Source organism: Cydia fagiglandana, chromosome 4 (genome assembly GCF_963556715.1).
Source record: "Cydia fagiglandana chromosome 4, ilCydFagi1.1, whole genome shotgun sequence".
Lineage (NCBI taxonomy): Eukaryota > Metazoa > Arthropoda > Insecta > Lepidoptera > Tortricidae > Cydia > Cydia fagiglandana.
In genome coordinates this window covers 18,300,284-18,328,115 of record NC_085935.1, presented here as the reverse complement: position 1 = coordinate 18,328,115, position 27,832 = coordinate 18,300,284, and the positions used below count along the sequence as shown (strand labels likewise).

At 35.6% G+C, this 27,832-nt stretch overlaps 1 protein-coding gene across 2 annotated transcripts in view; it reads left to right on the top strand.

Moving 5' to 3' along the window:
• Positions 1-27,832, top strand: part of LOC134663993 (dual specificity calcium/calmodulin-dependent 3',5'-cyclic nucleotide phosphodiesterase 1) — a 293,727-nt gene that overhangs the window by 131,947 nt on the left and 133,948 nt on the right. The gene's annotated exons all lie outside the window — the stretch shown is intronic.

Genomic DNA, 27,832 nt, shown 5'->3' with positions numbered 1-27,832 from the left:
GTATGAAATGATTAAGTATAATACTTACCATCTTGTTTAATCATATCATCTGAGAATAAATAAAAAAAATACTAGTAAAACAAATAGGTAATTGCTCTTAAAATGAAAATAATGTTTCTTTTTGTATTTAAACATAATGCGTTTGTATATTCGGTATTTTTAATCTTACTACGAGTATAAAACACCAGGTGGCGGATTCAGTAACGTCTTCAACGTATGGAGTACTTCAATAAATATTATTTTTTACCAAGACAATCCCCAAAACCTGAGTTTGTCTTCATAAATCTAAATACAAATTTATCATCAAATATGTTTAGGTATATATTTAACTTACGGAATAGTATTTTAGCATCTTTAATCGTCGAGTCCTTTTCTGCAGAAGTAATGTTTATTTTAATACAATGTAATATGTAATTACCTATGTGTTTATTTGTCAAGTTATATTTCTTACCCATCTGCATAATGTTGTAATGTGCTATAGCTGCAAAGAATATTTTTCTTTAGATATAACTTTGTGATTTCAAGTAAAAATTTCAAGTGAAAATCTTGTTTTTGAGTTTATCGCTAACATACAAACAGACGGATATGTGTACTTTAAATTGTGCAACAGAATGGCAACCAAATATAATATACCTTGTTGAGTTTCCTCAGACTCATCCGATAAGTTAATGTCTTGAAGCATTTTCTTCAAATCCATTTCTTCCGATTCTGATTCTGAGGAAGCTGAAATTCAATAAGCTCTGCTTATTAAATCTTCTTTTATAATACACCGATGGCAAACAAGCCCGTAGCCCATTAAAACTCAGGGTATCACATTCGCGTTCCTGTGGGCCTAATAAGTGTAAATCGCTAATATAAAAGGCCAATCGAAAGTGAAAAAAAAGGAAATAAGCCCGTGAATTTGTATGTGTCATCCTGATGTCCTAATCAAAATCTATTTGCCAAACTTTCTTGTGTAACAAGACTAACAAGGACTTGTTCTGTGTTTGACGCCGTGCGTGTCTTTTTTTTTTAAAGAAGTAAATACCTTTTTTTTACACAAACCAAACCACGGTAAGCTCAAGAAGGCTTGTTTTGTGGGTACTCAGACAATATATATAAGTAATATATAAATACTTAAATACATAGAAAACAATCATGACTCAAGAACAAATATCTGTATCATAATACAAATATATTCCCTACCAGGATTCGAACCCGGGACCATCGGCTTCATAGGCAGGGTCACTCACTGGTAGATAAGAATCGGATCTGTCAGTGTCAAAAGTGACATTTCTTCAACTTTTGACAGATCCGATCCATATCTGATCCAGATATAAGTAATTCATAATCCTTAATTTAAAAATTGGAATACGCCTGTTTGTCCTAAAACTCACAACTGTCACTGCTGCTTGGCTTGGCTAATACAAAGTGCCAGGTGATCGATGTTATCTGCAACTAAAATATTTTAAGCTTGATAATATTTCGAATACTGTACGGTTGGGAGGAATACTAATGTACTTATCATATTATTCCGCAGTCAAAAAACGTGTCCTTCTTGTTTTTTTTTTATTTCTTAGAAGTTAACATTAGAAAAAAACTGATTAAAATCTGCAAAACACTAATAATTAACTATTTTTTTGGAACTTGACCTCCTAAGTTCCTGTGTACAATTTTTTGTACATATCCCAAAATCTATTTTGAACTTTTATTCTGTAACTAAGGGTTCCAATTTCAAAACCAAACAATTGGTTCTGGGTCTCAAAGGGATAAATATAAAAAAATATTATTAACCCTTATCTTGGCAAGACTCAAAATATCTTAAATAGAAACATTTTTTTAGTTTTTTGTCACCTATTGAGCATACTAGACTATTAAAAAATAAGGAAAAAAATCCAAGATTTTCCAGTTTCGGAAAATCATATGTATCATATTTGATACAGTGCCAATAACTCGACAAAATAGTTTCCCTACTTTTTAGAAGAAAAATGTAGATTTTCATAAAAATAAAACGTGTAATGCAACAGAAATGATCATTTATTGCTAGTAAAGCGCAATCTAAAGCATCAGATGACTATTAAACCTTTAAAAATAAATTGTATCGACAAATACCTGATCACATGGGCGGAAAATTTGATTCCGTAAAGTATCAAAAAAGTCGTCAGCAAAAAGTTGAGTAAAATATGAAAGTAAACAAATAAATTAAAGTAAAAAAAAAATATTTTTTTTTTACTTTAGGGGCATTTTTTGCCATACACATATTTTTCCGTGCTACGGGCTACGGCGTAGCAATAGTGCTACAGCGTACGAATATATACTTAAATAACATCTAGTACTTAAAACAATCAAAGTTTAATAACTAAATAATACGACAACTAATATTAAATAATTGAAACATGTTTTGTAACCCCATAAATATAAAGAAAATTAAAAAATCATGTAAAACTATTTTGACGAAAACTTGGCAATGTATTAAATGTAATACAATCCTTTCGATATGTTCATTTCTGAGTTCTTAGCAATGTATCAAATATAATACATAACAGTTTCATGTAAGGTTCTGTGTATTAAATGTTTTTAAATTCGAACGCATTGTAAATATGTACGCACTAAGAGATAGTAAATACATCAAAATGTAGATTATGGAAAAATATATACTAATCTAAGAAATAAATGCAAAACTTCCAGTACGAGCTGAAATCTATTGTTTCCGCAGCGCCATGTTGATTATTACTAATTAATTTACAATGACACTCGTGTCCATTATTTTTTTCTATAAGTAAGGAGGGTAGCTCGACATATTGAAGACAGAATTATTTTGTTAGGTAATAAACTGAACCTGCTAGATTTTTTAAAGTTCCATGTATCACGGGTGTTACGATGCCAAGATAAGGGTTAATATTGAATTACAAGATTAAATAATCTTAACTCAAATAAATATCAAGAAAAAGAGAATAATATTTAATTCAAAAGCATCCCCTGTACTCACTACGCAAAAGAGGTACGTCTTCAATATCATTTTCTGAGGTTTAATACCAAACGTTGATTAATATTGACGGCTCTTTGTGGGGATTAATTAAACCCTTATGGCGGTTACTTCTAATTAATTAAAAGTTGAATTGCTAACGCAGTAGAACGCTCTTATCACTGGAAAGCACAGTGTAGATAAATCAGTAGGGCAACATGAAAAGTTGAATTGCTAACGCAGTAAAATGGTTATAGATGGTCAAGCAAACCTTGTCAGTAGAAAAAGGCGCGAAATTCTCTATGAGATGCTATCCCTTCGCGCCTACATTTTTCAAATTTGCCGCCTTTTTCTTCTGACAAGATCTGCTTGACCAAGTATATATCACTGGACTGCACAGGGTAAATAAATCAGTAGGGCAATGTTACTCGTATATCGAAGGAACTAATCGCAGACTTCGCAGAAATACAATTATACAAAAACGATTTATACGCGAACGAAGTCGCGGACAAGTAGTAGCAGAATGAATACTATAAATGTATCACCTTTTAATATATTTAACTTAAGGAGCCCACTGGGTCCGCCGGACGGTATCGGCCTGTCAGTTGTTCGGAACTTTCAAAATTTTTTTCTAACTGACAGGCCGATACCGTCCGACGGACTGTTAATCAATGGGCCCCTTTAAAGATGAACATGTCGTAAATGTACTCAGGTCCTACCTATTACCGGTATAATTTTAAACCCCATTATTCTTTAAAGTTTACAAGCCTTAATACGTTAATTTATCTCTTTCTTTCAAATACGTAAGTCAAAATGACAAAATGTGGCTTTCCATCAGAGAAGGGTCCTTATGCTTCAAGTGCATAAGCTAGGTTTCTATCTGAAATTCTAACAGAACGCCAAAAGTCTGTAAACACCTTAACTTCATTCCGTGATGAAAAGTCTCCTACGTTTTCGTTTGAATATTAAATCCAACAAACTTTCAAACTTCTAAGCATACAAATTGTCATTTAAAATAATATAATTAAATAGCAGTGCGGCATAATAGTGCGGTAAAATGACTTAATGCTGATACTGATGGTAAAACTGCGCATTCTGAAGCAAGATAATAAAAACAGTTTTACTGCCATTTTATACTGTCGTTACTGCTTATAGCGACGCATAAAGCAATGAATGCTCATCTAGGTTATAAATAAGTATTAAAATAATGTACTTCACTCCTTTATTTTGGTTAAGAACGTATATTTTAAGTACTTATAGATTTGCAGTTTTGAATGATTCACGGATAGTTTCACTAGACTTATATTGCCGGGATATGATCCGTGATTACCTTTTGTATTGTTTTTGAGCTCGCGATATTTCAACGCAGTTACATGCATCTTATTCACGGGTAACTGATGACAATACAAAAGGTAATCATGGTGCATATCCTAGTCAATATAAGTCTAATTCTATTGATTGTTTTATTTTAGTATTCATTCTTCTGGTGAATTGGATCCTGGCCGAAATTTAGTCAACTTTTTAAATTTTTTAGGAATGTTTTCTTTTTAGGGTTCCGTACCCAAAGGGTAAAACGGGACCCTATTACTAAGACTTCGCTGTCCGTCCGTCCGCCCGTCCGTCCGTCTGTCACCAGGCTGTATCTCACGAACCGTGATAGCTAGACAGTTGAAATTTTCACAGATGATGTATTTCTGTTGCCGCTATAACAACAAATACTAAAAACAGAATAAAATAAAGATTTAAGTGGGGCTCCCATACAACAAACGTGATTTTTGACCAAAGTTAAGCAACGTCGGGCGTGGTCAGTACTTGGATGGGTGACCGTTTTTTTGCATTTTTTTCCTTTTTTTTTTTGCATTATGGTACGGAACCCTTCGTGCGCGAGTCCGACTCGCACTTGCCCGGTTTTTATTGCTCTACACAGCCACAACCTATACCCAAGATTTTCGACCAGAACTCATGAAAGGTTAAGACTTTTGATAACTGCACTTTGCTTAGTGCTTAAAAAACATTAATATAACAATGTTTTCCCCGTGTGTGAAATAGGGTAACGATATAGCTTTTGTCACTTGCCTCTGCAACCACAAAAGTCGCAGGTAAAAGCAAGAACTGAATAAATAAGAAAAACTGTAAGTTTTTGTAACAAATATGTCTTATTATGTGAGATATCACAGCACTCCAAACTGCATGTAGTCACCTACTGTGGACTATTTGCTATTACCAGGCGTGGCTCACTCCGCGATTTCGTCGCTTTGCTACAGGTAGCTAAAAGTACATTCGTTCCACCCCAATTTTGGGGAAAGTCATAAGCCGCGCGTGGCGCTGTCGTCACCTAGCGGCCATATCTGTGCTGATCGTAACAGACGCGTTTTGTTAGAGAGTGAGTCTTCTGTACCTAGTACTATTATTTATTCTGTGCTATTACGTCAGTGCTGCAGGTGGCCTAAAGGCAATTGGGCATGCCGTGATGCACACAATGACATGAGAATATGCCTTAGGCCAAGTGCAGTAATGGTATGGAAATCAGTTGCCATATATCACCTATATACAATTGAAGCCATGGTGACCGAGTGGATCTGACGTCCGACTTTCAATCCGGTAGTCACGGGTTTATCCAAATCCTGACTCAGACTATCGGTACTTTTGTACGGAATATCATTCAATATTTGCTCCTATCGGCGTTGGAATTTGCATCAATTTGAAGACTGCCTTGAATGCTGAGAATTACTGTAACCACACGTGCATTATATATCGAGAAACAAACAGAACAAAAGTTAGAGATGATGGAGTTTTGATTGGACTTTGAGCTTGTATGTATGTAGATTGGTATACGTATCCCTCTCGGCACAAACTTATAAACAATATGCCTTCCTTCGCTAGTAATCCAACAATTGAAAATGCCAGTTAATCCGATATCAGCTCCATTCCTCAAGCTATAAGGTTGAAAACTGTCCGCCCATGCCATTGAGACTGGCTGCTAATTGTAGAGATGCCGAAGCTACGTATTTACATTTCCATTCGCCGTTTCCCGGCTCCGGGACAACAGGTGACATCTATCGGGAATCGTGAACGTACGTAAATAACACTGTGTTTACATGTGACCGTAGTGATTTACTTATTAGCTGTGCAAGCTAATTTCGTGAACGTAATACTAAATTGGAGTTTCTCTAATTAATTAGAAAGCAGGTCCGCCATTTTGAATTCGTTTCGGTATAGCTTTAAATGATAATAGATAAATTATTATCGTTTCATATGTGTGTGGTGGTCAAAAAACCTTGCATGGGTCCAAACCTCGGTTGTGTTGTATTGTATAGATAGAGCAAAATAAATCTTTCTAAAAAAATGGAGAGTTAAAAATTCTGTCAGTCTCCTCCTTATAGACTTGTTTAACTACCGTTTTTATTTCTTGAGGTTAATTGTCATTTGTTACAACCGCTATAAGTTGTAGGAAACCTGTTCTTGGCGTTAAAATAATATCAATACCTAAAGTGCGTAACTCAAAATGTAAATAAATACGAAAGTAAGTCAACTTTCATCCCGACTTATAAAATCATCGTCGATAACTTAGTAACAAACTCGCTCACCTCCTCAAAACTCGATTAAGGTACACGTATTGGTATGCGAATAGGATAAAATATGGCACTCTACGGACCCGTTGTAAGATAGGGCTGAGCGTAAATATTATTCAGTACCGTAATACCGCTACTCACACAACGATATTTCTTTATTCTAAACAATAATTATTGTGTCCAATGTTACGGTTAGGATCTAAACTACTAACTAAAAGAGAGAAATAAGTACCTCTAGATTTTTGCAAGAAAAAAAATTAAATTTAATTAAAAAAAAAATGAGACAAAAGGGTCGCAGGTTGGTTTTATAACTTCACACAATGAATCCTATTCACTTTGCGGTTAGGTACTCTCGCCTTAGATTGTGACGTCGGTGGTGAGCGCGGGCGCTGCAACTGTGGCCGACTGTACTCAGAAAGGCTGCGCAAGCCCTGAGGAAATGATCGTCTTCCGACCGTGTGTGAATGTGATAGTCCAAAATCTCCCAAGTATGCTACGACATTAACTTGAATATCAAGTCCAAGTGTGACTATTACTATTACTTACATATAATTATTGTGCAAATTGTTAGCTATTGATTCTCCGTTTTTATTCCATTTAAAATCCGTGCAAATTTACCTGGTTTTTATGCCAATGTGAAACGTTTATGGTTTCACATATTTAAAATTTGGTAGAGCGGCCCTAAAGTAAGATGTGAATTCGAACCAATATTTACACGTACCTAGTCGGCCGGCAACATGCTGGATGAATTTATATCCCTTATTAAAATGTATACATCGTACATGTGTGAATGAGTATGGATGAAATATTTATTTACAGATTGAAATAACTCTTTGATGAATGTATTAATGTACTGATTGAATACATTGTGAATTTTTATTATGAAAGTACTTCAGTATCCCTACACAGTTACTATGTATAGGTACCTACACAGTGGACAATAAAAACTTTCTTATTCTTATTCTTATCAAAAGGTTTGGGGATGGAGGAAACTGTTACAAGTTTTATGGGTACACCATTTGAAAATTAACATAATTTGTAAACTATTATATTATATTATGTAATTACTGGCATCTAAAACCCGCAACCCGCGACTTCGTCTCCGTGAAATGATGATGATGATTGATAAAAACTACTGTCCTGTGTCCTTCCCCGGGATTCAAACTAACACCATACCCAATTTTATCTAAATCGGTTCAGCGGTTTAAGCGGCTTAGAGGAATATATATACATATTAATATAATATATCTTGTACCTATGGATTATGTAGGTGATACAAATATCAATTTATTGTAAAAAAAATTTTTTAACCTGAATACAGAGTAAAAAGGCTACAAAAAACATTTTCCACGCTTTACTTGATAGTCTTTTTACAAAATTTGTTATTGTTCTCTCTTAGAAAAACAATTATAATGCGTCAACCCCCGTCAATTTTCTTTTTGAGCACGCGCTTAGCATAATAATTAAGCTTTCAAGAACTTTGTGTGGAAGTAAATAAAACGAGCAGGCTTAACCGAAATTGTGGATGTGCTGATACGAAACAAATCGAATTAACATTGGAATGTAGGTTAGTTTCATTTCCAGGCGGGTAAGCGATTCGAAGCTCAGAGTTTATTGTTCAGTTTCTAACAGTTGATTTTAAGTTATACGTTTACAAAAAGTCTAATTAAGAGATTAAATTCATCGTATCTTGCTAAGAATTTAGAATGTATTTAGTCTTACAATAAGAGCTAATTCCAATTAGCATCAAACGAATGAAAGATAAATCCAGAAATAGTTTTATTGTTTATTTTTGACTCGAAAATTAACATACATATTTATACAGCAAAGCAGCTTAGTTTTTATTGCACATAAATTTATCAAATGAATGTCGATAACCACAATGAATGTGAACAACAACAAACATTACATTAGATTACCCCATTGACGATGTCAACACCATCATTCATTTTCATGTAACCGCCTACCACTCAACTGTATTGCAACAAAACTAATCTAAAAATATTGGATAATGCGAACACGATACAATTTTGCATTACATTTTACGTAATGTTGAAGTATCATTATGGAAGTTGAAAAACAATTTAAGTATATACGCGGAGCGCGGTTATCGTGACTGCTACTCATCCACTGCTAGTGCTTGAAAATTGAGACCTAGACTCTCTGAAAGATGTCAAACGTGTGACTAAAAATACGTGAGTTAAATCGTAAAACCAGTTCTGTTAGTATAACTCACGACAGTCTATATTTGATTTAAATGAATGGTGATACGCATAGGCCGTTACAATTTGGTGCCGTGACCAGGATCGATACGGGGCTTTGCACTCTGTGCGTCGGCATGCACTTGTTTTGTAATGCGGTGACATGTCAACATAGTGTCGCGGCTGGGTATTAAAATGATATAATGTTATGACGTAACCTAGTTTTATTTAATTGGTTTGCCAGCGGGTTTTCTAGTAAACATAATGAATTGCGGTCGATCAAAATAAACAACGTTGTTGATATTAAATAGCAATGAGTTTATTTTGTGACCACATACTCGTAACGTATCATTATGTATATGCTAAAACCTGTCTGTACTTATTATGTTAATAGTACGCCCTACAGCTAAAACGGCTGGACTAAGTGGTCTAAGTGATCCTGTCGGTAGGTATATTTTAGTAATTGAAGTTTAAGCTTTATTTTATGTACCTTATCAACTGACGTACATGTTACATAGTTTCATTTTAACTTAAATACCTACATACTTTTTAGCCTTGTAAAAACGAATTCACAAATACAGCTTATGAAACTGATTTTCTTGTCGTGAAATAGCATTGTATTATAATAGAAACATCCTTTTATTATTGGATCACATTGTCACTCAGCAGTGTTCAAAAATAAATCAACGTCCAAGTCTAGACGACCAGAGTAGATCGAACGACTTTTTCAGTCCCAAGTGGTTATTGTGAATGGAACGTCTTTTACAGCATATCGAGTTCTCTGGATTATAAAAAGACAGTCGTTACATTATCGTCGGTATCGGTTTTCACTGTATAAATCGGTGTTATTGCATAGTAAACATTTACTTTAATAACAAATACCTAGTAATCTATGTTAGTCAACTAAATCTACTGGACTCTTCACATTTTGTTTATTTGGACGTAACAATATGTATGTATTACTTAATCATACGTATAACGATAAGCAGATTTGGTTATAATTATGCAGCTTCTACTCTCAAATAATCAACAATCTATAATTTAAATAATTTATAATTTAGAAGTGGTTTTGCAAAAGGGCTTATTTCTTTATAAATTCCTTATAAAATAAGCATTTTTCAAAAACCCTCCTCAATATACGAGTATATAGAATCATCTTTTACTCGTATGGGGGGTGAGGTAAAACAACCTGCTTTTAAATTGGTATATGAAAGCAGCGGCTATAAAAAAATAAGATAGGAAAGAAGAGATTTTATCGTCCGCAGATTATTATCAGAACCATACGAAAGCTACAATATCCTCACAAAATAATAACAGGACAGATTCGCTCAACCCCAATCCATAAAAGACTTTCGCAATGTGTGTCACCTGTAGCTAGCGACCGTAACCGGAGGCGAACCCGGGACGCGTGACACCGATACAAAACGCGTCGGGATCGACCCGCGCTTACTTCGTAATTGACTTTTGCAATTGTTTCTAATGAGGTTGACGGAAACTTTGTTAGGGGAAAGTGGGGTGTCTGGGGTCAATATGTAATTCCACGTGTATTTGAGAAGGTTTTATTGTAAAGGTAAAGGTATTTAGGTACTGATTAAGTGTAGCGAGCCTTTATATCATAATCATAATACTAGCGACCCGCTTCGACTTCGCACGGGTTACACAAAACGTTAACAAATTATACACCTAAACCTTTCTCAAGAATCACTCTATTGATAGGTGAAAACCGCATGAAAATCCGTTACGTAGTTTTTGAGTTTACCACGAACTTACACACAAACAGACAGACGCGGCGGAGGACTTTGTTTTATAAGGTGTGATGATAATTACGATGGCAATGTAGAACGTTGTTGAGGCTTGAACGTTTGTCTATAAACTTTGCCCATAATTTACAGGCAAAGAAAGTGTAGATTTTTTTGTATCAAAGAACATAAAGATAATCGAAGCGTACAATTTAATTTGATACATTCCAAGCTAACCATCCTAAATATTCCGTCAGGAGCAAATTACTCCCAAAACCGAGAAATTCATGGCACGGAATTTCCACGGCAGCTAATTATGCCGCTTTACCGCTTCCGACACTTTCATATACGTAACCAGCCGTACCAACATGGTTAGACTTTATTACTTTATTAGATGAACTCATTTGGTAGACAGACAGAGATCTTCTATTATTTTGTTCCGAAAACATCAAAGAATACGTTTTATTTTACGGTCTAGCCTATAGTCAGTGAAAGTGCCTAATACGAAGCAGGAGGTCCCGAGTTCGAATCCTTGTTAGGAAATTTATTTGTGTGTGACACAGATATTTTTTCTGAGTTATGCATATTTCTATGTATTTATCTCTATAGTTGCTTACTACTTATAGTAGAAGTGTTGCTTAGTTTAGGACTAGGTCCCCAAATATTTTATATTTATAGGTGTGCAATATTTTATGGATTTGTAAACCATTACCACCGGAACTTATCTGTGACCATAACATTTCATGACTGCACACGGATACCACATTAGTCACCATTAACTGCACCACAATAGCCACAGTTTATTGTTTTTATCTGTTTATTAAACATTAATGTGGTAAACGTTCACAAAAGATTTGCGATTTCGTTCACTGCAAAATGTTTCTTATACATGATATATTATAAGTTTTTGGCAAAAATCTCATTTTTGGTTTCATTTCATTCAAATAAAAGCTTGTAGAACAAAAACGCCAGCAAACTATACATTATACAAGAATGCCTACACTATGCTGGGCGCTTTTCTTAAGACGAAACGGGAGCTGAGCTAAAAGTCAATTTTGAGATTTCAAGCTGAATATACCCGTCGCTCTGACGGGGCGTAACCGCGGCGTGAGAGACTGTATTTGTATGTGTAATGCACGCACACAGACGCGTGCGGTGCGCCCGTACTCGCGCTGGCGCGCACCTCACTGATTGCAATTTGCATTGTCAGTTTTTGTTACTGCTACTACTAAGTAGGGTAATTCGCCAGTAACTGGCCACTTTTAATAACTGGCCGCCCTAAACTAAAAATGAATCCTATTCACCTATAAACAGAATTCATATTAGTATAAGGTTTCAATAACTTCAATAACTGGCCACCTTATACTAAAATTAATTCTATTTATAGGTGAATATAATTCATTTTTGGTTTGGGGTGGCCACTGACGAATTACCCTATTGCGATTGAACTTTTTTACTTACCCGGCTTACGTTTACGGAACTCGATATCGAATAGGGTAATTCGCCAGTAACTGGCCGCCCTAAACTAAAAATGAATTCTATTCACCTCTATACAGAATTCATTTTAGTAGGTATAAGGTTTCAATAACTGGCCACCTTATAATAAAATGAATTCTATTTATAGGTGAATAGAATTCATTTTTGGTTTGGCGTGGCCAGTTACTAATAGTGGTCTGTTACTGGCGAATTACCCTATTTATGTACTTAGTGGTTAATACTAGTATCAAGTAAGTTTTTTTTTTTCAATAATGCTCAGAAACGAAGTATAGACATGACAAATATAAATATTAACGTCTTTGTAAGGCCGGATTGGATATTCTATAGAGTAAGAGTAAGTGTATGAAACAATTTAGCTAGGACTAGGGAATGCAATCTAGATCTCGCAATTTCGAGATCTCGCTAGATCTCGCACGTATTTTCGAAATTTAACCTAGTTGACAGGAAATCTCGATATATGCAATCTCGGTCGAGATCTCGATTATTATTTTCGAGATCTCGAACAAGACTGAAAGTGAAATACTTTGTTTTAAGTAATATATGACCTTAGATTCATGTTGTTCAGGCAGTGCTATTATGTGTCCGGCTTTAGCTCTATTATTGTTACGCAGTTTCTAAGTAAAGGCGAATAGTGGTTTAACATCGATAGCATTTCATAGAAGTAAAGTAAAAATTAAAATTGATTTTATGTTAAATGTCAATTTAATTTGTTGTTGTTATTTTCAAAATATAACATGAGGTACCTTAAATAAGTAGTATGTCGGCGGCATATCGTAAAATCGTAATCCTAGGCGTATCATGAAACGCCACCATTTCTTGATCTAATATTAACCCAGGCATATCACGATCTTCCTTATGAAAGAGACGGCAGATCCATCAGAGCAATGCATTCTTTGATATTCCTAGCTTCATAGCGGGCGCATTGTAAAATAATTGATCGAGATATCATATATTTTCAATGATTTTGTAAATGACTACAGTTATGACTACGGTTATTAGAAACCAATTGTAGTATGTTTAATATTCTTCCTAATGGTATGCATCACCAATTGATCAGTTAAATAGAACCCGAGAAATAATGATCAGTTGAGGTCGGTCGCCCGCCATTTACGTGGCGGAACAAAATTCATCATTACTTTGTTATATAATATCATACAGCAATAAAACTTCTGTTTTTGGAAAGCTAATGAAATTTTTCGTATATTTTATAATAACATTAATTTTGCGGTAAAGTTATAATTTATTGAGTTAGACGCATGTTTTGTCAGTACTTATGCCATCCATGCACGGTAAAAAATCATATATTTTAAATATTTTGTAAATTACTACAGTTATGACTACGGTTATTATAAAACAATAATTGCACGTTTAATACTCTTTCAAACGACATCTCACACGAACCGATCGGTCCCATAGGACTAAAGACGTGAACAAATATCAATGCTGGTCGGCCGCCCACTTTTTCCTTTTTTTCGACACGTCCTCCCCCCCCCCTCCATAAAATAAAAACCGGTCTATTCATATTCTGGAGACCACGAGGAACACGTCCATACCAGTTTTAGGTATTTAGAAGAGATGTCGACGAAAATCGTGAAGGAGACGACTTTTGTTTAATTTGCATATAGACTATAGGAATATCAGAATATCACACCTTGAGGTTTACACAAAATGGCTGGTGTTCGCTAGGCAGATCATGAAATGTCGGCGTTTCATTATATTCCTAGGAATATCTCGATACGCCCAATTTTACGATGTCTATATGTATGGAATTCTTAGAGATTTTTGATTAAAGTAACACATTTTTAGTTACTTTGTCAAATTCGATCTCGTCGAGATATTAATCTCGATCCCGAAAATCTGACTGTCGAGATCTCGAAACACCCAATTTCGATTCGGATTTTTCGTGCGAGATCTCGAATCGCCAATCTTGGTGCGAGATTGCATTCCCTAGCTAGGACCTTAAATTGCTCGACAATTACGGAGCGTGACTGTACCTTTTTACGTTACCTAAAAATTTTGTAAACCCATAACCATGCAATAAAATATTTTTGATTTTGATTTCTAATTTGAAATATTAGAATCAAAAAGTTCAAAATAGATTGTACCTATGTAACTACAAAAATGTGTTCCCTCTCAACGCAAAACCCCTTGTGTCTTAGGAGGATCTAGATATTTTCACACAAGACGGTTTATCGATAAATTCTTATCACTAGATTATCGACATTAAATGTCGACTATTGCCCATCACTTTTCTGGCTGTGTACGTATTTAGAAACTTGACTCCGCCCCTAAAATTAGTGCGATAGGGACAACTGCAGCTGAGGCGAAAAATCCTGCGTAAAAATGACAAAAATCGAGGTTTCGTAGTCCTCTTTTTCCTCCTCCAAATCTTAACCAATCGTAACCAAATTTGGAAATCTAAATGATTATGAAATTATCTGTGTCGGACCGTTTTGATTTTTTGGCTAATTGATATCAGTCTTGAATACCACGCCTCTCATTGCGGCATAGTCAATTAGGCCATTTTGGCCATTTTTGAAGGGCTCTAGCGCCTTAAAAAACAAAAATATCACAAAAAGCAAAACGGTCCGACACAGATACTGACAATATTAATCTGTGTTGAAAAAATCATTGCTCTAGCTTCAAAAACCACGGAGGAAAACGAGGAGTACGTTTGTATGGAGGAATGACCACTCCTGTTGGCTCTTAAGGCACATCTGAATGATTATGATGATGGTTGAAATATTCGCTGTCGGGTAAGTCTCAGTTAGTATAGCGGCAAGCTGGAATTTCGGAGTCGCAGGTACTAGTACCGCCCGAGACAGTATTTTCTCCACTTTTCGTTTATTTCCAAGCATTGCAGTCCTTATGTATGTACGTACAGTCAGCAGCAGAAGTCGCTAAGCGTATGAGGTGTTCAAAATTACCTTGAAGCGCTCTTATTTATTCTCTTAAAAAATAAAGTTGCGTCAAGATCATTTTGAACACCTCGCCCGCTTAGCAACTGTTGCTGCTGACTGCACTAAGATTTTACTTTATGTACTGAATATCACTATTAATATAATCATTATTTGTTTCAGGTAAGTTGAACTAAACGAGTATCTTACGTCTCGTGTAAGTGTGGCAGAAATTGTACAGTTTAGACCAATCCACTACTTTATAAAAATTGGTATTAGGTAAATAAGTTGCGTGGGGATTTTGTCGTAGTAAATAACTGAGTATGTGACTAAACTAGTTTGTATATTATTCTTACACTTGTTTTACATAATACATATTAATAAGCTACATGCAGCCATACCTTCAACCAAAACTGGCATTTGTCAATTACGTTAGCGACTGCGTGAACTCGATCGCATTCCCTCTCTATCGCACCAATAAATCAGTGCGAGCGAGATGTACTGCGATAGAGTTTACGCAGTCGTTTACGTTAACTTCAAGTGCCAACTCGTGGTAAGGCTATCTAAACAGAATGAAGCGATATACATATACATACCTTTCCCCAACAATAATTACGAGTAGGTAAGAATAAAAATAAGCAGCAGATATTACCCAACTTCATTATACTTATTGCTATTTCCGTAAATAGGAATTCTGGGAAAGCTCCGAACCTATTGAGATGATATATCAAGTACGCACTCACGTATCACGCCCAATACCCGTATGCTATCTCGAGACGAGAGGTTAATCAGGAGAAGATTCCATTTTTAGGTTGGCAAAAAAAAAACGAATAATGAAATTCGACGATTTGCGTCTCGCAATTGGTTAGACCTAAATATATTATAATCTCAACTTGTTTTGTTATTGTTATGATGCGACCCTTTACCAGGCTGACAATCATGAAAAAAAAAGACAATCGAATGTCAGTCTTACTAATTGAAAATAGAACACGTGCTTGAAGTGCCGTATGTGGGAACTATACTATATATCCCTTAGCCTTCAACACGACTTGCAGTGCAATTCATGTGCAGAAATACTTACATAAGCACGTACAATCTTATCATATTAATTTCAAATGTCATTCATTCTGTTAAGGTGGATACATCCGTAGAGCTATATCGTAGCCGACATCATGGATTTTCCGGTACGTAGCCATGGTTTGTAGAGGTGAAATGAAAATATGGTGCGATTAGCGCTGTGCTACAATATTGGCTGAATGAGTTAATAAATCCAATCCAAATATATTCATTCAACGAAAAGAACATAGGTACAAAATAAACAATACAGTGATCCACACTAAGCATAGCCTGTCAATCTAGATTTCAGAGAAATATTGAAATGATGCAGCTCTTGAATTAACAGTTTCTAGTTTTACTTTAATAGGTTTAGAAAATATAGTTATTAAAGTTTATATTAAAGTTTAAATAGTCGTCCCACTGTACGAGTATAGCCAGAGTCTTTGTAGGTATCGCAGCGATACTGATAATTTTCAGTATAAGCTCAGACCATTGTTAACAATTTTCAAGTGAGCGTGAGATGGAAAATAAGCTAATGCTTTACCCCCACCACCCCAATTATCTAGTGTTATTATAACTGCAAAGTGCCTTTCGAATAATTTCCAATTTCGAAGACAATTATGGCTGCCATTCTCTATTCAAAACTCGAGCGTTGTTAGCGAGTACAGACAAAACATCCTCCAGACTGCTCCTCCTCTGCCACGCATACGGTAATTTTACTCCATGTTCGAGTCAAAATTGTCTTTGTGTGACGTCCGTGTCTTTGAACGGACCAATCACAGCACGGGACTTCGCTCACCTCGTCCCGCGCACCCCGCATTTTTGGCATCATCGGTTGCATGAAATAATTGCTCTAAACTTGGTCTAGAGGATTCCTAGTCTATGTTAGCGAGTAACTGAAAGTTGTCCAATTTATGTTGCCACATTATTTTAGAGCGGCGAGCTGGCGTGTCATTTATCCGTGGCCCCGGGGACTGCGGATTACGCGCCACTATGTAGGTAGCATGCGGATGCGTGATGATTTTATATTATACGTTGGTGGTGTGACAGCGCACTCGTGTGGTTCGAGCATATCAATTTTACGCCATAAAACAAATATCGAACATAGGTAAAACTGTTAGACATTTTGTGAAACCACGGCAGACGCCTTTACTTTATAGTACATTGTTGAAGTGTAGTGAGATAGGCGAGTTGGTTGATCCATAGAGACGAGTCGATCTATTGCGCTTCCGGCCGGGCTATATAAATAAATATATAAATGACAATATATGACTATTACTGAGTAAATGATATTTGCGCGCAATGGAGTTGTCCAGTCGAGTTGCGGGTGTATGTGTAAATAGAAGGACTTAGGTACCGTCTTTCCGGATACGGCAAGGAAGGAGAAGAAGAAATGATATTTATCATATGAATTGCTTCTCACGACTACTACAAGGAGAAAAATACTTGTCTTTCTCAGTCTTCTTTAGACGAGAATTAAGCAAATAAACGACTTTTATAGATAACACATAATGATATACATGATACAGTCAATCCATATATTCCTACCTTATAGACGGAGAAACATTATAATACCAATAATGTGTTTTACAAGTTCCCATTAAGCTTAACAACTGTTTTTTCCTTCTAATAATGATATGTACATGTTATTCCGCCAATGTGACACACAATTTTCTCGGATGTTCCCGCCACGCACCGAGCGCCCCGACGTGAATAACAATCACTTTTGGCCGTTATTCTGAAACGCACCGACTTATACGTTAGATTGCCTGCATATTCCTCGTCGTATATATTTTCTAGCAGACAAGCTAAGGTATCATCGGTGAGAGCAAGATCGAAATGAAATTCATATTATATTAGGATTCTATTTGCATTGCTGAATGCAGGCTGCGGTTGTGACCGGCGTCGAGATTTTATCAAACACTAAGTATTTATTTTTATTAAGTACAGACGCTTAATAAAAATAAATGGTGTTTGATAAAATCTCGTGTATTTTTCGCAATATTGATTCGATGTTTAGTGACCCTTCAGTTAAGCTCTCGATTTTATAAAAGATACTTCCATCATCAGACCTTTTTACCTAAGCATCAAAATATAGTAAACCTACCTTCGATCGATTATATAACCTCCTCCATATTTGAAGTCGGTAAAAAATTATAAAGAGAATAAAGGTAAAAGCAATAAAAGGAAACTTTATAAAGCCCGCCGCTAATTAAGCGGACTTAATAAATACACGGCATTTTGGGTTAAAATTTTTGGGATGTAATGAATTCAACAAAAATTTATTACATTAAAACAATCATAAGTACATAATTGTAAATGAAATTGATGATTGATGTAATTGAAATTATCCACGTTATTTGGCGAAAGGTTTTCCAAATAAAAAATCTGTGAACGATACTACTTAAATCTTTTTCTCTTTTAAACAGTATCGTACGAAAAGTACCTAAAGTAAAATTAAAAATATCCCGCCGATGGCCCATCCATACATATTAATAAATGTAATGATAACGTATAGGTACTAACATTGTTAAAATGGCAGGTGTCCGGACGTTTTTGCAATAACTCAGTCTCATTGTCCACACTACGTATTCACTTTTTCTACAATAGTCGCATCAATGCCTGCTGAGACCGGTTCATGGGTGTCTATTGTTGCACCTATGAACGGGTTCCAGCAGGCGTTCTACATGACATTAAAGCTCTCCAAAGGGCATCTACGTGTTGGGTCTATATCCCCACGCAAGCTTATTTAGACCAGGATTTATAGACGCGTGAAATCCAGAATGTAATGAAATAAATAACAATTACAACGGACAGCAAACAGCTCTATTTTAGTAATTATAGTTCTTCGCATCAACAACGCCATTTTTCTTGGCCTTGGGCTCTCGATATCCCGTTTTTTTTAACCACTTTGGGAGCATTCCATGAAATTGTCTAACCGTTGTCCCGTACAAACGCAAAGTTTCTGAAGATTTAAAGGTATAAGAGTTTCCTTTTGACAAATGGTCAAAAATATGCACAGAAAAATAATCGCCTGCTTTAAATGCCGAGAAAAAGTCGCAACACAGGAAATAAAATGCGTTTGTACGGGACAGCCCGTGGAATGCTCCTTTGGCGATATTGTACCCCGTTTCCCGAATTGTAAAAACACAGTTTCAACTAACTCATTCTCTACTGGATTGACTATTAATTACATAATCTATCTTAATATAACTTAGGTATATGTTAACTATCTTAAATCGCATGATTCGCATGCTTAAACATCAGCCCAACGTAATCACATTACTCTTGTCTCACATATCACACAGCTCTCTTGTCACGTAAGATCGTAACAGCCGCAAAGTCCTCCTAAGATGGGCTCTTATGCATTTGAATATACGAAGACAATGATATCTCCGAGCATGCATCATACCATTCATCCTTACTATGCTATGTGCAGCCACCATCGCATGATATCAGGCTTATACTAGTATGAACTCGATATCCATAGAAATTGTACGCCATTGAAGATGACACTTATTCTGGTACAGTAGTGGTGCACTAGATGTCGCACGTGAGAAATTATGGGAATAACAGCTGTGATTCTACTGATATCACTGATAGTGATATGAGGTATTTTCGTTACCCTGGAATAACATTCGAACGTCAACCAGTCTTAGGCTGTCCTCAACAAACGGTTTCCTATAGTTTTGACCAGGGGCCAATTGCATAACAAACTACAACTAATATTACAAGCGGAACTCCTTTTCTAATTTCACTTATTAAATAAGGAGTTCCGCTTGTAATATTAGTTGTAGTTTGTTATGCAATAGGGCCCAGACGGTAGATATTTACCTTGATGGGAACCTTCCCACAAAGCATCACCCCACTTTCTGTCCAGCGAGTACCTAATAAGTAAGTTGATTAACAAGTATTCGCCTGCATTTATACTTATTCGGAAACTTTATTAATGTCAGCTATTTCGGTAATAAGTAGTAATCTTTTCAATCCTAATTCGGAAAAAGAAACCCCAAAACATAACTCGCTCCATTGCTCTCTGAGCGAACTGAAAATACAGAGAGTTTATTATTCTTTTATTGTGAACAGGTATCCCACTTATTTATATTCGGGTTTAAACCAGAAACAGATTAAATGAAATCTGCGTTGTTATTTTCATTTCATTATCCTTGAAGGTAAATCATGTTAAATAAACCCACCACCGGACTATTGACCCAAAATATAAAAACTTTACCTTTCATTTCAAGTATTTGAATAAGGCTAAAATACAGAAAGAGGAGAACAAAACCTAATTAACCTAATAATATAGCCAAGAACAATGAAAATGAATTATTGCTTTGTGTAGAGTGTTTCGATGGGTGAGCGGTAAACCCGATAAGTCGAGAAAATGGGTTTTTGAAATTGTAACTATGTGTGGTATGTGTAGAGTTCAAATTAAAATGAAAAAATCTGGACTTATAGGGTTTGACCGATCACCCCTCGGTTTGCTGTCAGATGTACTCGCTGAATGAAAATATTTTTTTCTTATTACAATCAACTGTGTGTATTGTGTCAAGCAGGTGATCGAGTGATACAGTAGAATTATTTTAAACAAAAGGTAATAAACTCATGCTCATGCAGCATATAGTTAGATATTTAATCGTGCACTTCGTAAGGAAACTGGAATGAGGATTATTTGTGTTTTGAGTTAAAAATAAAACAACAGTCGCTTTCCCTGAAACTAGTACCCACTGCAGGGCTCCTTAGATATGCTACCGTACATAATAAAAAACAAAAATTAAGTGCTTCCAACGATTTACCGTTGATGAAGGGTAGAAGACAGATAAATAATAAAAATGTACTTTTATTTTCTTCTTGAGAGGCAGATAAGTTGACACCTGGACGTAGCTTAGTGTAGTGCCTCGAAGTAGATACTAATTGATAAAACACGCGGTATACACAAAACCTTAATAAATTATGCAGAAACCTTCCTCAAGAATCACTCTATTGATAGGTGAAAACCGCATGAAAATCCGTTTCGTAGATTTTGAGTTTATCGTGAACATAACACATACACACAAACAGATAGACGCGCCAAGGGACTTTGTTTTATAAGGTGTAGACCACTAAGCAAGCAAGTCTCCCGGGCTATTTTGTACCTATGTAATATTGACAAACGTCAAAGTCACAAATATTACCTACCAAAGTTCGGCCCGCGTCAATTTCGTTAACTACTATGTGGCCCTTGGCTGCTAAAAGGTTGCCGAACCCTGGTGTAGAGAAATTAGAGTACTTTATCCCATCTTACAAATTGGAAAATCCAAACATTGCATTTAGAATAGGTAGATAATAATATGTATACGTACTAGAATAGGTAGTACAATAATTTAAACATTTTATTAAATTTTTCATTAAACACACAAAAAAAAATTAAAACAGTAAGACAGTTAGCGATTTTTTTACGCTTTTCTTTCAGACAATCTTTTAAATATAATTCCATGAGCAAATGCATTACATTAGCATTAGAAGTCTATTTATTTATATTCTATAAAACCAATATGTCATTTGTTTGCGTCTTGGGACGACATCGAAATATCTCCATTTCTACACTCATTACTCAATTATTTCGATATATTTGCAAAATATTTGACATCTTTATAAAATATAGGTATATTTTTGCTGAAATGATAGCTGATTAGGTAGGTACGCAAAACGAAAAACATTTTCAAAACGAATATCGTGATTGATTATGAATATGCGGGGCTGCCATTTTGAATTCCAGAATACCTAAAAATAATTAGCCCTACCGCAACTTGAACTCGGATTCAAATTAAAATTACCTAATCTAAGCCCGGATCTAAAAAAACTAAAAATAGATACATAATGCTGACTTTAATTAATGAGGATAAAATCAATGGAGATTGACTTTCAAGATTATTGTGAATGATTTGAACAATTTGAATATATTTTAAATAGACTTATACTGGCCTACCAACACTTGTTAAGGTGCAGGGAGGCAATTTAGGCTGCGGGGTAATTTAAACTAATCCAAATATCTTCCATGTTTTACATTATTAACTAGACACATACAACACATCTTTTTCGCTATTTGAACAAGTGAACATAGTGTCATTCTATATGGAACTTGCTAACTATGTAAACAAACCGCCATATTGAAATCATCATTCAGTGACAATTTCAATATGGCGGTTTGTTTACATAGTTAGCAAGTTCCAAATAATGATACTTCAGTACACTCATGCCTTTTGTCCACCGATGTACGGTTAGGAGTGTTGTTGATTGAATGGCTATTATCATATTATGCAAATGAAACACAAATTATAATTGATGAGATTTTGGTTTAAAATAATATTAATTTTGTTTTTATGCAAAATTTGTAGTAAAAGTTAGTAGTAGGTAGTTTTGTAACATGCTAAGTACTCTGCCCTGGAGCCAATGTACGACTTTATGCCAGTTGCAGTCGACACTGCTGGACCTTGGGCTTTGGAGGCCAAGGAATTCGTAGGGGATTTGGGCCGGCGGCTGAGGGGCAGTCGAGACTGCTGGACCTTGGGCTTTGGAGGCCAAGGAATTCGTAAGGGATTTGGGCCGGCGGCTGAGGGGCAGGGGATGTGACCCTCGGTCCGGATCGTACCTGATTCAACAAATCTCATTGGCCATTCAACGTGGTAACGCTGCCAGTGTGATGGGGACTTTTGAGCCAGGTACGATTCGTGACAATTGCTTTGTTTAACTTTGCATTATTGTTTAGAAATTGATGAAGCCTGTTGCGGATATCATCATTGGTTTGTTTTGGATGAAGCATGTTGCGGATTTGCATTTGTGGCCACCTGACGAAGCCTGCGTTGTGGATATCCTAACTAAAAATTTGATCATTATTTTTATAGATGTTAAATAAAGAGTAAAAGTTATCAAGTTATCTCCCCAATCTATCACAAAGATACTTAATTTACCTGCTTTAAGTAATAATACAAAATGTAGACGGGAGTTTATTTGAACGATAATTGTTTGGAAAAAGCTGCTACTACAGAGGCTTTCCCGAGCACTTCAAAGTAATTTAAAAGTAATTTCCCTGCCTTGTGTTTTAAAAATACAATAATGTGAGGGAAAATGTCACAACTCTGAAGAAAGTTAGAGAAGACATTTGAGCATTATGAAATGCGATACAATAAGGTTTTTTTTTAAATAAGTATATATATTATTTTTCTTAATCGATCTTCTTAACAAGTAATCTTCCAAAAATAAAGACAATTGAACACCAATTATGCCTAAGAATCTTATATAGGGGGTGTCCGAGAGACTTGCCCAGGTATATTAAAACAGTGCCAAATTTTTAATATTTATATGTTCATGGCTTATTCTCAAGTAAAGTAAGCCTTCCGGATTCCCCAAGTTCTAAGTAATTTACGGAATAAGTACCTACGCTTATTTAAGAAAATTTTCTAACATTGGCCAAACGTAAGCCACTTCCATGACCTATATTCCCAAGACGTCCGTCGCTTCGACGTGATGTCACCGTTATGATGCATTCATCCATTTATTGCTTTTAATAATATTTTTATGAAGAATGCTCAAAGGGAACGCATCTGGATTTTACTTTTCAGTGTGTGCGAGTTTGAATAGTCGAGTTTCTGTATTTGCAATTCTGTCTAATGGCAGTGTAAAAGAGATTTCGATCATACGCATTTTATTGTACGCTTAGCTGGTTCGCGTTTTTCCTGTAGACATCGCAAAATTAAGAAAGACAAAAGCTATGTTTTGAACTGCATCCTTACAAGTGGGATAATATTATCAGTAGTTGAGACTCACATACTTAAGAAAAACGTAATTATATGTCAGGTTATGTTAGGTCGTTAACTTTGATGTTTTTTCTAAAAAGCGTAACAAATGGGTCAATACATTTACACAAACTATTAGGTATTAAATCATTTTCTCTAAACAGAAATCGGCCCTAATGTCAATTTAATAATTTAAAAATATAAATAACTAAAGAACATTTCCTTGTACTCGTTTGATCATTTCATGGAAAGGGAAAAAATAATTAGAAAAGACTCAAACAAAGGAAACTAACAAGAAAATCCCATTTTACAGCTCTGAGAATATTTCTCCATTTCCACACCAGTTTTCCACTACGATTAGCAGTAATTTAAAAGAACTAGACAGCCTGAGAGCAATCCCAGGTCGCCTTCTATTTCAATTCCAAGTTACCGATAGAAACAATACAATGTTCTAGCGTATCTATAATACCTAGATCCTGTAAAGTTACTTGCACACCGGCACGATAGAAATTGTAAGAAATTGTAAGAAATTGTAATTGGTTTGGCAATGTCCCTGAACTCCCTGAGTAAATAAAGAAGTCAAGGAACTCTTATAATTCCGCGAAGTCTATCCGTCTATTCGTCTATTCACGACTTAGCTCTGTCATGTGACCCTTAGTACTAGAAAAAAAAGGAGTAGTACGTTAAAAAAGATTAATAAAAAAAAGACACAGGGGATACGTAACAAATATCTCTATCTTCAGACGATTATTTTATTTTTTCTATCCTTAACAACTTAAGAGTTAAATCATCCTTTTTTCTCTTTTTCGTATTGATTTAGTCTCTCTTTATCTCACGTGATTTTTCCGATCCTTTCGTTATCCTGTAAAAAATAGGTTATTAGGTACCTACGTATGCAGTGACCTTTAACCCTATTACGCTCAACTGGTTTTCTTTTCTTTCATTTTAAGGCCCTCCTTTTAAGACCCCTTATATAATAGTCGGTATAGAGAGCGATTGTATAATGTATTTAGAAAAAAAAGATGTTTGATGTAATCCGGGTTGTATTGATGATTTTAATCACTAAGCTTAAGTCAGGGCAGTCAATTCAAATTCAAAGTTGTCAATTCTGGAGGCCTAGCCAAAATGCCAATAGTTTGCGCCGTAACGAACAAAACGCTAAACGATTGTCATTTTGGCTAGGGTCTCTGATTTTCATTTGATATTTATGTAATACAAAATTTACCTAAGCGCAAGCTGAATTCACGACCATTACACCGATGTAATTATGATTGGTGTAGACACTCCTTTACTTCCACTCGGGCACAAAACTGCAATAAAAACTAACTATTGTTGCCACAGAAATAATAGAACTTCCGAGTTTAGTTTGAAAGTTGTTCGACAATAGAATATAAGTTTTCACAATAGAACGCGTTAACTCTGTTACTACGGCATCTAGTACTCGTATATAGATTAAAAATATCAAGAACGAGGTCTGAAATAACTTGTAGAAGATTGAAATGAATTACAATGACATATAGAGAAAGATACATAGATAATAATAATAATGTATCTCTTCCACAGGATCTCTTCAGCAAAGTATCGTCCACATTGACGATTATAAGTATAATTTAGCTAGCTGTAGACCATAAAAATATTATGAGTGTTAACCATCATCATCATCATCATATCAGCCAGAGGACGTCCACTGCTGGACATAGGCCTCCCCCAAAGAGTGCCACAATTACCGGTCTTGCGCCACCCGCATCCAGCGGACTTTTACCAAGTCATCAGTTCACCACGCTGCGCCTTGTAGTAAAAGTAAAATATGCCCAAAAATTTGCGAACTTCGGTGTTCACGGTAGGCACTCTGCTCTCCAATAGTTATCTTACTGTTTCCTCCGGTTCGTATCCACTCAAGAACATTTTTTGCCCCAGCGGCCTACGGTTCTACTAAAGTCTATTTCAATAAAACTTGCTAACTATGTAAACAAACAACGTAAGTTTGTTTTATCACTGTTTCTCTTTGAATTTTCACAACACCTCATCAAACACTATTGAAACCATACACATATACACTATTGAAACGGTTAGTTCCGTAAAAGATATAAATATATAACTGTATCTTGGATATTTAATTAAAAGTTTAAAATGGTTTCATAAGTTGATCTGATGGAATGACGGTTTTGTTTCTTTTAAATTCTACAATTGTCTATGATGGGTAGTGTTGTGACTAAAGTTTGTGACATGAACCCGCTACACACTACCCAACCCACGCTCTGTACCTACCGCGCGGTTATAAAATACATCAATTCATCATTCTTAAGTACTAATTTGTCTTCTGATCGTGATTAAACAAATTAAAAATAAGTAACTACTTGTTTTTTATTTTAGGTATTTTATTATTCGATGTGGTTTGACATTAGTAAATAAAAGTAGTAAGTAGGAGTCTTGCCCGTCACTAGTAAATTCATCATTCAGAGACAATTTCAATATGGCGGTTTGTTTACATAGTTAGCAAGTTCTATTGAAATAGACTAGCATTGTGCCACCCACTGAAACATTTCGACAACCTTGCTCTCATTTCATTCCATTAAGCGTACTCGCTACAAATTTTGGGGTCATATGTCCCTGGTTAAGTGGTTACCCTGAAGTTCGAGTACTTGTTAGGTACGTATACACGCACAAACAGTAAGAACATAGGGTAGACCGGGTCACGGGGAAACCTCGTAATTTGACCCCCGATCACGTTCAGCCTCGGCACGTGACTCGCCCTATCTCTTTATTGCCCTGTAAACATTAGTTGGAAAGATTAATACATGTGTAAGGTAGCTATTATTTTGGTTATTGCGTGCTGTATGATTGAACAACACACCGATTATGGTGGGAACACGGACTTAAAGAATCGACGAAATCACTTTAAAAATAAAGGCCTTTTTTATCAGTCCCAGTTACATGGTTGACAGGATTTGCTACCCTTCTGTCGACTGGTTGTTGAAATTTACCAGCTTAAATTTAACCCTGTCAAATTAACAAAGAGACAACTTAATTCGGGCCTTGTAAATATTAGGTACGTAAGGATGCCGGTCGTCAGGATAATTTTAATGAACTCACGTTGCACGTTGTTACGCGTAGTTGGATTCCCTTACGTCTGTAAATATGTATCTATCGACTACCTACTTAACTGCAGTCTGTCTAGTCTAGACTGCAGTTAAGTAGGCAGTTATTAATATATATTTACATTGTATAATTAAGGTCGTTTTGTCCAATTTACATATAAGCCGACAAAGTTCTTCAGATCAATAAGAAAACAAACTGTTATTTTAGTTTTATTCACATTTATAAAATAATAAAGGCTGATATTTAGCTAGAAGACTAAATGACCCGTCTAAATTGATTTTCTATGTAATCTGTATTAGAGTAACCAATTAAACTGGACAGGTCAGCGCGTTCAATTTGTGCCAAGTTATAATTGCATTAAACCAAACGGGCAGGCTTGAGATGAAAACTAATCAGACTAATAATATACCAATGGCGTAGCCATTAAGGTACGAATTTGATTAATCTCATTGGTTGGATTGATCATTTTAATAACTGTAAAATGATTTCGATGAAGCTATGTATTTCTTGAAGGGTGACAAGACAATTAAAACCCAATTGAAAATTGCAATTGGGTTAGAACCGGGATTATTTAACATCAGTACAATATCTACTTGTTTTCGTTATGAATGTACAGTCACCTGCAACAATATGTTACACAACGAAGGCCCCAAAAATATCTGACGCGATCTTATTTGTATATAATAGCCATTAGAGCGTGTCAAATATTTTAGCGGCCTTTGAAGAGTAACATATTATTGCAGGTGACTGTACCATACCGTACCGACACAGGTATAAGTATTTATCTGTATAGCAGCAGTACTAATGCGTTTATATTACGAAACCTAAATACAACCGTGACACTTAGTTTAAATGCTATAAAATGGGCATAACAATAGTTTTACATCAATAAAAGCAAAACAATTAAACGTCAAATAACTTTCTAAAATTGGCGGGATCTTGCTCAGCACAGGGAGGACTGGAAAGGGAGAGGGGAAGCCTTTGCCCAGCAGTGGGACACACACATAACTATTTAAAAAAAAAACTTCAAAAAATGCCTCAAAGTGAAAGAC